The following is a 9,246-nucleotide window of genomic DNA, read 5'->3' on the forward strand; positions in this document are numbered from 1 at the left end:
TTTTCCAAACAAAAATTGACACCATCTACAGCAACCTGAACACCTCCCCCGCCTTTTCCATCTCTCCACCTGCCCCCCCCCCCTCCACCCCTCAGCCCCTTTCTCAGTTCTCCCTTGTGTCCCCGTTGGAGCTGCCTAAATTCACAACTGGAATGAGAAGCTCCACCTGCATCCTGGATCCTATCCCATCTAACCTGGTCAAGGACTGTCTCCCAGCCATCTTCACCACTCATCACAGTCATCATCAACTCCTCCCTCAGCTCCGGTTCAGTCCCCGACACACTTAAACTGGCTGCTGTCACCCCCATCCTCAAAAAACCTGGACTTGACCCTGACACCATGAGCAATTTCCGTCCCATTTCCAATCTTCCCTTTCTGTCAAAAATACTGGAACGCATTGTCGCCACACAACTCAAAGCCCACCTCATCTCCAACGATCTGTTCGAGCCATTTCAATCTGGTTTCCGCTCACAGCACAGCACTGAAACAGCCCTCCTTAAAGTCACCAACGACCTCCTCCTCTCCTCAGACGCTGGTCACCTCAACATTCTCATCCTCCTCGACCTCACTGCAGCTTTTGACACCATCAACCACAACATCCTTCTCTCCCGCCTCGAATCCTGCCTCAACATCACCGGATCTGCTCTCTCCTGGATTAAATCATATCTCACAAACAGACAACAGTTCATCAGTATCAACAACTGCACCTCCTCCACTGCTCCTCTGTCTCAAGGCGTCCCCCAGGGTTCGGTGCTTGGTCCTCTTCTATTCATCCTCTACTTGCTCCCTCTTGGTAACATCATACGTCAACATGGACTTCACTTTCACTGTTACGCCGATGATGTCCAACTCTACATCTCCACAAAAGCCATCACCACTGCTACTCACTCCACTCTCACCAACTGCCTCACTGACATTAAATCATGGATGCAAACCAACTTCCTCAAACTGAACTGTGATAAATCTGACATGATCATCATCGGTCCCAAATCCCTCACTAAAACCTGTCACAACTTCTGCCTCACCATCGACAACTCCACTCTGTCTCCCTCCCCACACATCCGCAACCTTGGAGTCATGTTTGACAGCAACCTCTCCTTTGAACACCACGTCAACCAAATCACCAGAACTGCCTTTTTCCACTTAAAAAACATCGCCCGTCTCCGCCCATCACTCTCCTCATCTGCTGCTGAAACTCCTCCAGAATTCCTCCAGAATTGACTATTGCAACAGCATTCTTTACGGCACATCATCCAAAATCCTAAATAAACTCCAGTACATCCAGAACTCTGCTGCTCGCCTGCTCACCCGCTCCCGTGACCACATCACCCCTGTTCTCCAGAACCTCCACTGGCTCCCCGTCCCACAACGGATCCAATACAAAATCCTTCTCCTCACTCACAAAGCCCTCCACAATCAGGCCCCCTCCTACCTCACCGACCTGCTTCACCACCACACTCCATCCCGCCGGCTCCTCTGATGCCAACCTCCTGTCCCTTCCGCTCAGGACCAAGCACCGGACATGGGGCGACAGAGCCTTCTCCATATCTGCCCCCTCCCTCTGGAACTCTCTCCCCAAAAACATCCGAGATTGCACTGACCTTTCCACATTCAAATCACAAATCAAAACTCACCTGTTCAAAACTGCTTTTAATGCGTGACTACTATTGTGTACTTTGTTTTTAGTGTATTGTTTTTATATATGATGATTTTAATGTAAAGTGTCTTTGAGTGTCATGAAAAGCGCTATATAAATAAAATGTATTATTATTATTATTATTATTATTATTTAATTTGTCGGCCTCCCCCTGTGCTTCAAATGACAGAGGGGAAAATAAAGACGGAGTGCGTCCGAGTGGACGGGAAACAAAATGTCAGCTCTTGTGGTCTGCGGGGAGCAATCTAAACAATAAGGGTGTGGCATCCCCAAGGTGGCATTTATGCAGAGACTGAAATGAACAGGGCACTCAATCCCAACAGCTTCCATGAAACTTGTTTCGGTACCTTTGAGCGAGGTGCAAAACCTTTCAGCTTACTCGCTCAGAGCAATACCTTGACAGCCTAAATGTACAATAAAACCTTTTAGACAGGCACGTTACATGCACCTGAACATGTCCCAAACAACATGTCACATGTTGGTCTCATATTTAAATAAACCTTTCAGTCACTTTTCCATTCAGTCACAGTGGAAATCTGACTTGCTCGGACCTAGTGACATCACTGTATCACTTCTCCTTGCTTTGTTTACATAGACCAGGCCAGTTTAGTGCATGTTAGTGCAGTTGAGCGTGCCCCACTCATGACTGTCGCTCTGTACTGCTTTCATACGGCGGTTACAGCTGATAGGTTTCAAATTTTAAAGGAACCCCGTGGAGTGTCCACGTTCTTGCTTCTTTTTTTTCGGATGATGCATTCGCACCATGCGGCAACCTCCGGTTCTTCCGAATGAGGACAGTGCGGAAGTGTCTAAAAACTTGCATTCTCTGTACTGACCAGGAGGGGGCGATTCCTCCGGTTGCAAAAATAAGTTAGATTGTATAGAAGTCTATGAGAAAATGACCCCACTTCTCACTTGATTTATTACCTCAGTAAACATTGTAAACATGGGTTTATGGTCTCAATCTCTAGTTTCAAGTCTTCTTCAACACAGCATGATGTTCATTTAGTAAATTATCGTCCATTTAGAGTCAAATAGACCATAAAGCACAGTATGCTTTAGGGCGGGCTTACTGTGATTGACAGGTTGCTGTCGCTACCAGAGCGTCTCTACGTCTCCCCTCCACACTCCGCTGTAGTGACGGCGAAATCGAGGAACTCGAGGCTTCTAAACGGCAGTCCACAAATCAATGGGTGACGTCACGATGACTACGTCCACTTCTTGTGACACTATAACATCACATTATCTCACAGGGGACTGGCGACTGCTGTCCCATGTTCTCCAAACTAGAGCAGTACACGTAAGTCACACCGGGGAAACCATTGCAGACCTCCTGCTATTGCAGCACAAGAATGGGGGATTGCCGACAAAAACCTGGTGGTTGTAACCGACAACACTTCTGACGTGGGCGTTGCAGTTCAGTTAGCTTGAATCCTGCATGTGAAGTGTTTTGCTCACACGCTCAATCTGGCCTCACAACGGGCGTTAAATCTGCCAACAGCAGGCGGCTCATGGGGAGAGTGCAGCGCATAACTGTCTCTCTGCCACGCATCGCAAGTTATACTGAGTTATAGAACTCTAATATCCTACTTATACAAGTTATAGTTCATATACTGAGTCCACACGTTTGCATTCAGTTAAATTGGACTCTGTAGACCAGGGATGTCAAACTCATCTTCACTCCGGGCCACATCAGCATCACGGTCGGCCTCAAAGGGCCGGTTGTAAATGTAAGACTGTGTAAATGTAACTACTCCTAACATATTGTTAAATAACTGTCTCTGCATTTGATTATTGTTTATTCAAGTGTGAAAATATTGTACATGCAGTTCTATAAATGTAAACATATATGTAAGCACATTTCTGTTATTATAACTTAAATCCTTTTAATTGAGGGTTAAGAAACCCACATTACTCTATCAAAGATCAAACTATTACAGAAAATATCAAAGACAAATATCAAACACAAGTTATTACAATAACTTTGTTCAAAGCTTAAAATCCTTTCAAGGGTGCGTTTGCACAATCCCACGTGAAGTATTTCATGTGTTTTAAAGCCACATTTATTAAAGTAGTAATGTACTCACAATACATTTACATGTCACATGTACAGTAACCAGCCAAAGAGCTGCTTCTGTGACTGTGTGTAAGTATCTCATCATTTTGACTTTCTATCTCATCATTTCGACTGTGGGGATATTTGTATTATCAAGTCGAACTTTAAATTATTATAATTTAAAAACAATTTTTTTTTTTTTATCTGATGGATTCGCGGGCCACATAAAATGACGTGGCGGGCCAGATCCGGCCTGCGGGCCGTATGTTTGACACCCCTGATGTAGACTGTAATACAAACAGGTCAGTTTGTCAGGTGCATGCAACATTTATGACAGGTTTTTATGACAGTGTTGGTCAGTCTGTCTGCTTGACAATCCCATTTTGCTGCTATAAAAATGATTGAAGTGAGATGAACAGACTGAAAACTTTATCTTATTCGAATAAAACATGTTGACAAAGTTTTCCCTTGGGGACATAATTTGCAGTTGAAAAAAGGTAATAAATCGTAATATATCGGAATATATGTTATCGCAATACTCAGCATATCGCATAGTACTCATAATATCGTATCGTGGAACCTATGCTTCCCACCCCAAACATGAACATTAACAACGCAACATTTAAAATATATTTTTTAATCAGCTTTACGGTGATTTAATGATGAAGGAAATACATTTATTAACATGTTTGTTGGAACTCATGCATTTTGTTGAAATACTGAAAGTAAACTTCACAGGGCACATTTCATTTGTTAGATTAGGTTGATGGGCAGTGAAAATCATTGACAAGAAGTGGCTGGTCGTGATGTCATCGATTGTTTTGTGGACTGCCGTTTTGAAGCCTAGATTTCACCGTTGCCATCTTGGATTGGGGCCGTCGGCATGTTGTTGTTTTTTGCAACAAATTAACGGAAGTCACCATATTTGGAATCTGAAGGAGTGAGGTAGAGGCGCTGTATACAGCTCTGGTAGCGGCAGAGACCTGTCAATCACAGTAAGATTGAGATCCTAAACTCATGATTACAATGTTAACTAAGGTAATAAATCAAGTGAGAAATAGAGTCATTTTCTCATAGACGTCTATACAATTGGACCAGAGGAGTCGCCCCCTGATGGTCAGTAGAGAGAATGCAAGTTTTAAGACACTTCCGCATCGGCTTCACACTTTGGTAATACAGCAGAGTCCCACAGTGAATGGCACTGAAAATTGAAAAAGTAATTAAAGTAATACTTGAGCACATAAATTAATTCAACTTTTGCCGGATGGAATTTATTCTACCGATAAAAAATATATTATTTAAACTGAAGCACGGCATGCAGCGCCATAGCAATGCATTCTCGCACTTTACTGAAACCTTGGGCTTTGTGACTGTCGCTCACCTCCCTCATTCCTCAGATTAGTAACCATATTCTGGAGACTTTGTTTGTGTAGGTCTCAATTTAACCTTCAGCATGGTGTGTTTACGTGGATGTGTTGTGTGCGTTTTGTTTGAGCGAGACTTTTTGACACAAGGAAGACGGTAAGTTCATCCACGGCGTACTTCAAGGCTTTATATGATGTTCATTTCTTTTTAGGCCACTTCTGTTTTTACATGTACTTTCAGAAGCAAAGCAACTGTGTGAATGTCTGAACCACAGTTTCATTTTATTCTTCCTATTATTATTTATTTATGCTTTTTTACTTATTCTATCAGTAGCAGCCTTGACACAGACTATCCAATATGACAAAGCACCCTGAATCTACAATGAATGAGAACAGTTTTTATAAGTTAAAGCAGTTGGGTTTCCTGTTCCTCTATGCACACTATGTATTGCTTCCTTAGTGATCTATATTTCATGAAATGCAGATATCTTATTTTCTCGTCGTGCTTTGAGGTTTTCCGTCCGTTCTGTACCAGCAACTGTTACAACATCTGTACCAGCAACTGTTACAACATCTGTACCAGCAACTGTTACAACATCTGTACCAGCAACTGTTACAACATCTGTGTTCGCTAGCTGACAGCCTTTGTCTTTGTTATGTTTCTTTGAGCACCAGAGGCTAGATTTAATGAAAATATCCAATTAAAACAGGAATCATTTTGTGTGTGGAAATTTAGAATTACATAAAATTTGAACTGTATTTTCAGTACATACAGGCTGTGAATAAGATTGTGAGAACATTGTATTCAGGGAGTCTGCCTGGCACACTGCTCCACTTTTATTTGAACACAATACAACCACAAAAGTGTACACTGCAGTGAAAAAGAAATTATTAAAAAACAGCAGATAGTGTGCCAGTGGATTACAGGGCTTCAGGTACACCGAGCCTCCTCTCCTTTTGTGTTTTAAAACGCTCCCTTTTACAGAACAGGGGGAGCAGACCAGCCTCCTTTTGAATTTTTTGACATTTATTTGACGCATGGATAGAGAGAGCCATGCAGACATGAAAGATAGCAGTAACAGGACCGAGGTTTGGGAGCTCAATTTCCATGATCGGCATTGATCAAGCCACTCGGAGACGGAGAGAGGATGAATGAACGAGTCAAAAGAGGTCACAAGCGTCCTTCGCTCTTCTGCTGCCTCTCAGAATAAGGAGTGCTGATCGAATCACATTTACCTTCTGTGTCGTTTTTTTTGACATATCTGCCATTTTCACATGTGCATCATCAACTCAAATTAAATTAGAGGATAAACTGACATCTTATTTTCCTCAACTAGAGATCCGATGGACAAGCCAAATCTAGAATAAAAAGTAACAATGTACACTAAGATTGCATTGGGCTTAGGATCCAGCAGGTCCTGCCACAACAATACGAGGCATGCGAGGCAAGGCAAAGTCTGACATTTGGTTTTCACTGACAAAGATGGAAACGAGCGTTATTATTTGTAAACAAATGTGCAAAAGTATTGATTAACAATGGGCACAAATCATGGGCAGCTTTGGGTTGAAGCGACATACCTGCTTCGTTCCAGCGGTTAAAGATAAAGCACTTCCTTCTGCACATATCAAACAAGAAGCCTTGAGTTCTGCGATTTCCCCATCGCCATCTTGAATTGAATTGAAGTCGTGACCCAAAAGTGGGTTGGAGCGGGATTAAGGAAACAGTTCCGTTCTGAACTTTTATGTACACGTGGAGACGAATAACCAGGTTTTATGTTCTAACCATGTCAGTGTCATACCATGAATATGATCAAATCCAAGACACAAAACCGAGAGGGTATAGTGTGCATGTACTCACTGTGTGAAACGGCATTTTCACAGGTGCTCTGTCTCACGGCCATCATTCAGTGTCAACTACTTACATCGTTCACATGAATGTTTTCATGCACAGTGACACGCTTTTGTATCCACTGGCCTTTACCATCACCGTGAGAGCTCTTCACGCTCGTAGTAGATGGGTCACATAACAGGATATACTGCATGAGTCTCATAGGATATTACCTGCTCCCTGTCTCTCCGTGTCTGCTGCTCCCTCCATCTCTTCGCAGAATGGCAAAGTGATATTGTCGTATTTGTCCTAAAGACTGCCGTCTGAGAAACAACGGCTAAAGGAGACATGTCAGAGCATAAACATACGACATCGATACACTGAAGCAATCCTGCTCTACTTTGTAACATTACCTAAGTGGAGTGCCAGCCATTATTGGGCGGTACGGCCAAACCTTTTATCGAATGCCACATAATATAACATGTGATACTTTATTGATCCTCAAAAGGAAAACACTTTTTTTCTTGCCCTAGTTCATAAAGGGGTCAGAGGTCATTGCCAGTTGAAGGGGAGCATCTGAGGACCTGCTGGAGCTTCTCTGTTGTGATCAAGTTAGACATGGTGCCTCATGGGAGAATCTATGAAGCCCCAATCCAGAGTTAGATGATAGTTGTTTTGCTGTGGGTAAATGAAGCCCCAGTTCAAAGTGATTCAATTACCTGAGCTGATAATCCAATCGGTCAAGTTAGCGATTAGAACGTAACCTGTGATGTAAAATGTTGGGAAGGCTACTATAAAAACATATGAGATAAAACGACTAAATGTGTTTCTTCTTCTTCTTCTTCTCATGAATGACCGGAAGACAAAGTGGTTAAGGTATTACCTGTAAACGCGATGCTGTCTGAAACGTATGACAGAAAAAATTTGGCATAATGTAAAGTGGAATGATGGATTTCTTTGGTCCAGCGGTACAAGCTGTAAAAAAACAACACTTACAGTGATACATTTCAACAATTAGTTGTATTTCAGTCCACCAGGCGAAGTCTAATATTCACTCTCCTTTAGCTCCGCTCATGGTCTCCACCAACTAAATGCTCTACCATAGCAACGGCTCAGTTCAACTGATTTTTGGTACCAGTTACTTTTCTCATTTGAATCATTGTGTATATAAAAACATTGATTAGCACAGCTTTAAAAGGTTTTGGGAAATACTTTTTGAGGCACTACTCGCCCACTGACCAATCACTGCGCACGTTAAGGCAAACGTACTTAGAGGCTACCTCAGTGCCACTGACACGTCAAAGAATACGCCCAACATGTCAAACTCAAGATCTGATTGGTTGAAGACTATGACAATCAACAATATCGTCCCCATTCACTTAAACTGCAAAGTCTACCTAGAGGACATCGGGCCTCTCTTACATGGAGACATAGAGGCTGAATCTGATTGGATAAAAGCTCTCCTTAAAACAAGCTGTGCTGGAAGCAGAGCTGCAGGCTGGAAGCAGAGCAACAGAGGAAGACGGGAGCTGTGCAATGAAAAAAAATGATAATACATGTAGTGTATTTGTGAAAAATGATGAAATGATAAAACAGCTATAACTTTGTGATTCTGTTTAGGCCAGCAGAGAAGGCTTAGCTGGTCCTGACGGCCCACCACTGGTGTGGTGTCTTCAATCAGAGGAATGCGGCCCACGTGACCGACGCACGAGAGCGGCAACGTAACAATAATGCAATAACGATAATGTAACAAGGTAATAACTAGAGTGGCTGAATTGTTCCCCGGGCGATGGAGCGGAGAGGAAATGATCGTAACATGGTTTCAGATCCCTCAGGATCTGTTGCAACTGACATGAGAGCGTCTGAGAGGGCAATCATCAGCGGGTACTGTTACTCAGACCAAATGTTTAACTTTGCTACGGCCATTCAGTCGACACACGCACGTGTGTGCCTATAGCTCACATACCATAAAATGAAGGAGCTTCTTGGAGGCGAAATAGAATGCTCCTGTACTGCTGCTCAGTCAAGCACACAAACCTTTTCTCACAAACTCCTGATTGAAGATACAATTATAGCCTTTACAATGTTCTCACCTTGAAATATGTTGCAGCCCGAAAAGGATTACTCACTCTGCAATTTAGGGAATTGCCCCCCCCCCCCCACACACACACACACACAGGGTTTTCTGTTTGTAAAATACAGCAAAACTGGAAATTAATTAAAAAAGCAACTTGGAATCAAAAACAGGAGGGTCTTTGCAATGTGCGTTGGATTCGGCAGAGAATATTGCAATAGCACAGTGTGTATTAATAATAATACATCAACACACAATCGTGTGCAC

This window comes from Melanostigma gelatinosum (genome assembly GCF_949748355.1).
Source record: "Melanostigma gelatinosum genome assembly, chromosome: 1".
Classification (NCBI taxonomy): Eukaryota; Metazoa; Chordata; class Actinopteri; order Perciformes; family Zoarcidae; genus Melanostigma; species Melanostigma gelatinosum.